Below are 9,537 nucleotides of genomic sequence, written 5' to 3' on the forward strand. Positions count from 1 at the left end.
TTATTCTCTATTACACCTGGTTCTTTCAATTTTTCACTTTAACTACTCTTCATGTATTCATCTTGGGGAATATTGCAAAGAACAAGTTTATCATATTAGAATATAAAATTATTCTTTGACACGTGTACCTTGGTATTCTAATTCTTTACTTAGCTTTCTTTGCAATATAATACTTGAAAATTTTCCTGAACAAGTATTGGATTTAATTTTAAAAGGTTGAAAATGTATTTCAATATAATGTATAAAAGTAAAGTGTCATTTCTTTCTTTCTTGTATCTGATATTCATACTCTTCCTCAATTCATTTCTTTGATAGATTCATTAATATGAAGCATGAAAAGTATCTGTGGCGGTAAAGACATTTTCTTAAATACCATGCATATAAATTATCTCTGAAATACTTTTATAACAATATAGTAAACAGTAAGATATTTGGCTCAAACTTGGGTTCATTGGTCAACCCAAATGCTGAGAATTCTCAAAGAGAATAGACCCCTTCATTCTTGCTCAATATTTTATTACCTTCTAAAGTTATGGACATAGTTGATGAATGTCAGTTTAGGCTGCAGAGATGGCTAAAATATTAAAGGGACCACCTTCCACTTTCTAGGACAGTTCTCAATACCCACGTCCTTTAGGTAGAGGATCCAGTGCCCTCTTGTGGCTGTGTGGGCACCCACATTCGTATACTCAAACACAGAAACATACGCACATTAAAATAGTAAATCATTTTGAAAAAAAAAAGGATGAAGTTTGTATTTTACTAATTAAATATAAAATATTTTCCTTGAGTAATATTTTAAATGTAACAGGGCTAGAGATTGCTGATATCAGCTTAGTGATTCTTAAATAGAAATGAATAAATAGTTCAAATAAAAGAATGATTCTATTTATGGGCTGTCTTAGTTAAGAAGACATCAACATTATCCATTATCTAAAATCTGTTATCTATAATCTAAAATCATTCTTTAAATGAATGAAGAATCACTTTCTACCTAACTACTCAAAATGTCCCTATTAGGAGATACACATAAAGAAATTAGGTAAAATTACTTCTTAGAAGCTATAGAGAAATAACATTAATTTGTGTTGGCTCTGAGAATTGCTCACAATTCCCTTATTAGCTAGGTGAAGTGCTATATTCATGGAGTGCATTATTGTGACTCAATAGAGCAGTCTGTTGATGTGAACTTTCCTTTTGGAAGTTTTTAGAATGTTTTTTTTTCATGTTTTTCAGCTTCCAAGTATAGATGCATTTATTTTATTTAATAATCCATAGTGCTTTCTTATAACTCTAAAAGAGTTACCATGTTATCCACTGTGAGTTTTTATCCTTAAAGCAAAATGTGCTTATTATTAAAATATTTGAAGATGGGGTAACCTCTTTATGACTGTTCACTTTGGCAAATTATTTTGATTAAATGATCTAACTTACACACCTGATTTTTTCATCATAAGAAGTTTGGAATGAGGAATGAATGAAGATCATGTCTAAGTATGTAATACACAGGAAGAATTTGACATGTCTCTTGTAGTCATATATATATATATATACATTATATATAGTATATATAGTGACTTTATTTGTAACTGTATACTCAATATTGCTATAGAATGGGTTACACAGAGCAAACCACAAACCCTTATTTATCAGAGAATAGAATGCTTACATTTACACTTGGGTATTGTCTGACATTTTCTGGGGCAATATTGATTGACAACCTCTGTAGTAAACACTGAATTTATACTCCTATTTGTAATGGATTTGCCACAGACAAAGATTCTGAGAGTGGAATTTGTGTGCAGGTCAATTAGTGGAGATTTTCTTTGGAACAGTGAGTAAAGCCAACACCACCTGCTAGGTGGAGAAGAAAGTGCCTGGAGTGTGAATGTACAATCTGTGACCCCAAGGCTGGCACTACCCTTGCTAAGTGCAAAAATTTCGTAGATTACTATTTTTATTACAGTGCTTGTGTATTTGTAAACTTTTATTTAAACAGGGAAATATTTTAAAAAGCTCCACAGGTCAACATTTAACATTATTTTTTAAATTGGCACTAAAATAGATTGAATAAAATCTAAGTATAGTCTATTAATTAAAACCTTGTGAGCATTACCAGGAGTTTGAGGCCCATCTGGTTTGCATATTAAGACCCCGTGTCAAAGAAACAAAAATCAATCAGTCAATGAATAGGTCAGGCAAAAATTCGAAGAGCTTTGCCCAATACTCATCCTTGTCTTATAATAATTGCCTGAGAAAGATGGAAAAACCTCTTATGAATTAAATATGCAAAAGTGAGAAAATCAAAGTCTAAAACATACTGTTTTGAAAAGAAAATTTATTTTAGCTCAGAAGGAAGAATGTATTTAGTTAAGGGCATTACTCCATTTATTGCACTAATTATTTCTTGACATCTATAATTAACATCTAATAGAGAAAGTCATTTCAGTCTATCCTCTTAATAAGCATGGTTTTCCCGTGAATAGAAAAATATTTCAATGACATTGATACTTGCATACTTTATATCAATATTGTTGTTTTGCATACATAACTTTTTTTTAAAAAAAATGATGAAATGCTCTAAGCTATTTGTAGACTTCTTTTTATAGAACTGAATGGGGTCATTGCTTATCTTGTGTGAACATTGCTGAGCTAATATAAACATGTACTTCCTTTAAAGTCAGTGGATATTGGATATTTTTTAAGATATGGAACAAACTGAGACAACAATGCATGCCAGAAATATCTTTGTACAAAACTGTCTTAAACCATACTTTTATGATTGTTTTAAAATGAGAATCAATTTTATCTGCTTAGAAAACCATCAGAATAAATAAAAAACAGCCTTTTGATATTTTAGGGAGGGGAGGCATGCGTTTTTGATGCACAAAGAATCAGACTTTATACCTAGTTTAAAGGACTTTCTGCCTTTGTCCAGCTAATATTTGTATTGTTCCTTTTCTAATTTATATGTATTATTTTTAAGTGTGTGTGGGTCTGTATCTGTGTATCTCTGTGTGTGAGAGTATGTCTGTTTGTCTGTCTTTCTTCTGTCTGTGTGTATCTACATGAATCGAGGGAGAACAGAAGCAGTGGATTTTTGTTTTTCATATGAAGTTGAGTATTGTTCCTTCAAGGTCTATGAAGAATTGTGTTGGGATTTTGATGGGAATTGCATTGAATCTATAGATTGCTTTTGGTAGGATTGCCATTTTTATTATGTCGGTCTTACCTCTCCAAGAACATGGGAAAATTTTCCATTTTCTGGTATCTTCTTCAATTTCTTTCTTCAAAAACTTAAACTTGTACTGGAGAGGGAGGGGGAAAGGAGTGGGGAAGGGGGAGAGGAGTGGGGGGAGGGGGAGGGAAACGAGAGGCGGGGAGAAGGCAGAATTTTTTTCAATTACAAAAATAAATTAATCAAAAAAAACCCTTAAGCTTCTTGTTGAACAGGTCTTTCACTTCTTTGGTTAATGTTTTCCAATATATTTTATGTTAATGTTTCCAATATTTTATGTTGTGGTATTGTGAAGTGTGATGTTTCTCTGATTTCTTTCTCAACTACTTTATCATTCTCTGATTTATTTCTCAACTACTTTATCATTTGTATATAGGAGGGCTACCAATTGTTTTGAATAGATCTTGTATCCTGCAACATCACTGAAGGTATTTGTCAGCTGTAGGAGTTTTCTGGTAGAGTTTTTGTGATTAATTATGTATCCTGTCATATCATTGGCAAATCGCAAAAGTTTGATTCTTCCTTTCCAATTTATTTCCCCTTGATCTCCTTTTGTTGCCTTATTGTTCAAGCTAGAACTTCAAAAACTATGTGGAATAGATATGGAGAGAGTGAACAGCCTTGTCTTTTTTTCTGATTTTAATGGAATCACTTTGAGTTTCTCTCCATTTAATTTGATGTTGGCTGTCGATTTCCTGTATCCTGCTTTTATTATGTTTATATGTGTTCCTTGTATCCCTGATCTCTCCAAGATCTTTATCAAGAAGGGGTGTTGGATTTTGTCAAATGCTTTTTCAGCATCTAATGAGATTATCACATGTTTTTTTTTTCAGTTTATTTACATGGTGGACACTCACTTTATAAGCCTCAGGAAGTCATTGAAACCGGCCACATACACAGCCCTGCTGATCAATCAAGCTTATATAAGCAACAAGAATTGTTTGAGAACAGTTTCTTGCAAATGATACTGACATTAAGCAAACTGCTAAGAGTTAATACTGTCTTAGTTTTTGAGCTTCCTACAAATCATTCAGCAAGCTTTAGGGCTCCAGAATTCAGGCCTCGTGCTGTTACCTGTGCTGAAGTAGACTTTCCTTGATATAACTAACTTTGAATTATAATTATTCCTCCCTGTAAATTATCCATCACATATATTCCTGTATGTGACCCTAGTAAGCTCATTGATTCTGTCTGTTAGAACATAGTGATATTCTTAATTTGATTTGTCATCAGTTCCCTTTCTGAGGTAATGAGATGTTTATTCACACATCCCCCCAAAAAATGTCAAATATGAGGAATCAGATGAAAAGAAGAATAGGATATTTTAAATAAATCCTAATGTTTAAAATTAATGTATATTGGTATTAATTATACAAGCTATTTTTAGCATTTGCTAATTTAAATATATAGAAGTATGCATATTGTCACAGCAGTCAGGAAGCTGACGAAAAAAATATTATAAAATTCAGCGAAAAAATGTTTCAGAGAGAAAGAGAGAGAGAAAACAAAATAAAAAAGTAAGTTTCAAGTTTAAATTTTGGGATTTATGAGATTTTAAGCACGTTCTTAAGATTTGAAACAATACCTGAGCCAATCTTTAAAAATAATCAATAAATGCTACTTGTAATCAACATTATACATTGAAAGATATATTTTGAAGACTTAAAATCATTTATTACAGTTCACCTTGTTACACTGGATACAGAATTTAATTTATAAAAGGAAAAGTGCAAGAGATAAAAACAACTTTTTCATATTTTATTTTTTACATAAAAACATATTTTATGTAGTTTTAATGAAATCATACATTTTGAGAACAGCCTTTTAATGAGCTATTTTCTTAAATTGCCAAATAACATTTATAAAATTGCAGAGATTCTCAACTTGATGAGAAGAAAACATTAGCAATTATTCAAAATACACCATTAATCAAATTAGGAGTCTTCAAGCCCCACTGTGAGTTATATTTTAAAAACAAGCTGCAGATTGACAATTTAAAATTTTTCTCTTCTAAAAATCCTCTCAATAGAAGCTATGTTCTGAAATTAGAAGAACACTGAATTTCTCCTATTACATCTCAAATGGAGACACTGATAATAGTGTTACTTATAGTACTTTTTAAACCAGTTACTTTCTGTGATTCTCCTGTTTTACATTTCTTCTGGAATAATCAACAATAAATATTTATTGTTAATTATACATAAACAAAAATATTTACTGACTGGATTCTATCCTCCAGGAACCATAAATTCTATGGGTTTTAATTGTTAATGAGTAGGGCAAAAAAGGTGATATAATCATCAAAGAGAATCCTGGAGCACAGAAGCAAACTTTAAAGTTGGTGTAAGGTGATATATATCATTGTCGGAAAGGGGGTGTTTTTAAAAATCAAGAACAGAAAAACAAATTAAACAGACCTAAAGCTGTTGAAGAAATAGAAAACAAAAAATTCCATAATGGACTCCACACTTTACTACACTTTTAAAAATTATATAAGCTTCAAACCGAGTTAGAAAATTGCCCAGGGAGTCCACAAGGATGACCCCAGCTAAGACCCTAAGCAACAGAGGACAGGGTGTCTGAACTGGTCTTGCCCTGTAGTCAGACTGATTATTATCTTAAACATCACCATAGAACCTTTATCCAACAACAGATGAAAACAGAGGCAAAGACCTACATCAGAGAACTGGGCTGATCTCCCAAGATCTACTTGAAAAGTGGAAGGAGTGAGAATATGAGCAAGGGAGTCAAGACCAAGAGGGGTTCATTGACTGAGACAGTGTGCCTGAGCTAATGGGAGCTCACCAACTCCAACTGGACTGGGAGTGAACGAGCATGGGATCAAACTAGTCCCTCTGAATGTGGTTGACAGTTGGGGCAAACTGAGGGGCCACTGATAGAGACACTGGGATTTGTCTCTACTGCATGTACTGGTTTCTTGCGATCCTATTCTCTTTGGATGTAAACCTTGCCCAACCTAGACGTAGTAGTCTCTCTTGGACTTTCCACATTGCCCTCTCTTAGGATTGGAGAGGGTGGAGTGGGTGAGTGTGGAGGGAATGGGAGGGGCAGGAAGGAGAGGAGGGAGAGGGAATATGGATTGTTTGTTTGTTTGTTTGTTTGTTTTAATAAAAAAAAACAAATTGAGAATAGAGCCAGCTAAAGCAAGCTCCTGTCCTTATACAAGATCCATTATCTTCTTGGTGGCACTGCAGGAACCATGACCTCTTTTGTGTTTTGGATAATGGAAATCCCCTGGGAATATCTATTGCTCTAGGGGACACATGGCATGTTTCTCAGTTCACTTCATTTTTCTCTGCTGTTTCCCCATCCCTCAGGCCTCTTCTCATATAAATGCTTTCCAAGAACCACTGTTGCCTAACTTGCAGACCCATCCTTACTTTAGCAATACCATATGGCATAGATGCTTGGCTTTACTAACCCCACCCACCTCCAGACACACATGCCTGGAATTTTGTGTATTCCTTTTTCTTGTGAGTTATCTCAAAGAACATTCAATGATTTTGTCACTCATTTTCATTATAAGTTCATATTCACTTTCAAACCTATTTGAAACCTTGTATTTCTTTTTCAAAATGTCCTACATCACCATCTCTACCTCTTCCTAATGAACTTCCGATTTTATAAAATGTGAATATTTTCTTAATTATATCTCTCATAAAGGATGACATGCATAGCAATATTACCACAGGGTTAGAAAAATGGGCAAGAGAGACCTTCTGATTTCAGAAGCTGTTTGAATGACTTATGAAATGAATATTGCCCATGGCTAGTGCTTATAGGGCACATGATGCTAAGAATCATTGCTGCAGTTAAACAGGTGTGGTGATCTTCATTCTGCATAATAGTTTTCCATCACAATTTGCATTTTTCTCAAATTCATCCTAGCTTGCAGGCATAGGTCATAAACAAAAACAAACAACAGAAATACCACCCGATACTGGTTTTTAATATTACAATAATTTAAAGTTCATCACAAAATATAAACAGAAATTTTCTTTATCTTATGTTACATGAGCACCTCTTGGCTAGGAATGAAGTACTGATTCCCCATATGATCGCAATTGTTCAGAATTTTGACAGGTACACACCAAGGACTTGATGTTCAATGTAAGCAAGATGTTGTTGTCTGAGTTTAACAATGGTCCTTTAGATGAAAACAACCGAAGAAAAATGTCTATCAGGAAAACTTAGATGATAAAAGAAAGATGCATCCCATTCAATAAAACAATCTCTGACCACTAGTAAAAGCGTCATAGCTGTTAGTGTTCTTTTTCTGTTCTCAATTACTAAAACAAAAGAAAACTTTTATTATAGTTGTATTTGGCATTTATTTGTCTATTATATATATATATATTTATTTATTTATTTTGTGTTTTCATTTGTGTCTCTATATGAGGTAGAGATCACATGCCTGCTTGTGTATATGTGTTTGAATATATCACCTCACGCATATACAGGCCAGAGTATAACTTGTGAGAGCCTGTGAGGCCCAGAGACTAAACTCAGATATCTAGTTCTGCTATTACCCACTCTACCCTTTCATAAGACCCTGCGATAGGATAAGGTGAAGATGATTCATGAAGTGTGGCATCCTTCTTTATTCAGGCTGCTATATGAGGAAGATTTATGACTCATTCAAATTGTGTCTTTTGTTAAACTCCTGAGTAAAATTGGTCTTCTGGAATCCAACATATGAGCAGCATTCTTGAACAGCTGTTTAATGACAGCAGTTGCCAGCCCTTCTCACTCTACAGCTTAGTGATGCAGAATAAGAATTGTTAAGTCTAAATAAATCAGTTCTGAGTCTTTGCTGGAAGGGACTGGAGAGATTACTTAGAGGTGCAAAGTATGTACTGATCTTACAGAGGTCCAAATTTCAATTCTCAGTATTCTTGCTTGACAGCCTTATCTCTACTAAGTCCAGTAGATCTAACACCCTCATTCAGCCTCCACAGGCACTAAAGTCATGTGCACTAGCCACACAAAGATACATATATACTTAACAAAAGTATCTGAAGTGGCAAATAGAGGCTGTATAAAAGAATTAGACTTCTGTGACAAGGCACAGGAAATTTACAAGGTATAGTAAAATTTACAAGGTATAGTCTTCCAAGACTATAACAACCTGAGTTGAGCCCTTTAATCACTTTGAGGACAGTGGCAGTAAAGGGCTTCTTTATGTTTTATCTTTGTCTTTCAAAAGCATAGTTTCATCACAAGATAAGTACCTCAAAATATCTGCTCAAGTAATCAGTTCAGTCAAAGCTGTTTTTCCTTGCAGTGGGATATTATAAATGAGAGAGTCATCAACCTTAATGGGTAAGTAATCCAAATATTAGGGCAATGCCCCTATGGGGGTAGGTATAAGATTGAGAGCCCATAGAACCGTTAGGCAATGTAAGGGATATCATGGAAGATCTTCCCTAGAATGTACATTCTAGTGAATTGATGTGGGAGTCCCCTCTGTGTGCTGTAATTACCATTAATGAATAACGAAACTGCCTCGGCCTGTTGATAGGGCAAAACTTATGTAAGTGGGAAGGACTGGACTGAATGCTGGGAGAAAGAAGGGCAGAGTCAGAGAGACACCATGGATCCACAGCCAGAGGTAGAAATACTGAAAATTTGCTGGTAGGCCACAACCTCGTAGTGATATACTGAGTAATAGAAATGGGTTAAGTATGTAAGAGTTAGCCAATAAGAAGCTAGAGCTAATGGGCCAAGCAGTGTTTTAATTAATATAGTTTTTGTGTGGTTATTTTGGTTTGGGGCAGCTAGTACAAACAACTGGCCCCTCCTTGCAACAGTGAACCTTAGGTCACTAAGATAAAAAAGAGAAGAAAGTAAATTCCAGGCCGGGGGACAGAAGCATTGTATTGAACAAAGTGAGAAGTAGACTTGAGAGGCTGGGCTACAGAAGTGAGGATGAGCGCCATGCAGAAAGAGAAGAACATGTTATATAAACCAAAGCCAGGTATAGCAGTATACATATCCACAGGGCAGGAATTGATGCCAATTAAAGACTGAATTATTTTCTATTCCTCTTCCTCCAAACCTGTGTTTTCATTAAATTAGATAGTGAATAAGAAAATATGCCTGAGAACTTCAGAAATTTGAGTACATGTTCAGATTATAACGAACAATACTGTAAGTAATGCATTTAATGAGTAGAAGAAACAAACACTGCTATTATTTACAGGTATAAAAGTATCTGTAACCTCATTAGATTTTCACAACAGCTTTGGCTACCTAATGAAACTCTATCTTGAAAAATA

Source organism: Microtus ochrogaster, chromosome 24 (assembly GCF_000317375.1).
Source record: "Microtus ochrogaster isolate Prairie Vole_2 chromosome 24, MicOch1.0, whole genome shotgun sequence".
Classification (NCBI taxonomy): Eukaryota; Metazoa; Chordata; class Mammalia; order Rodentia; family Cricetidae; genus Microtus; species Microtus ochrogaster.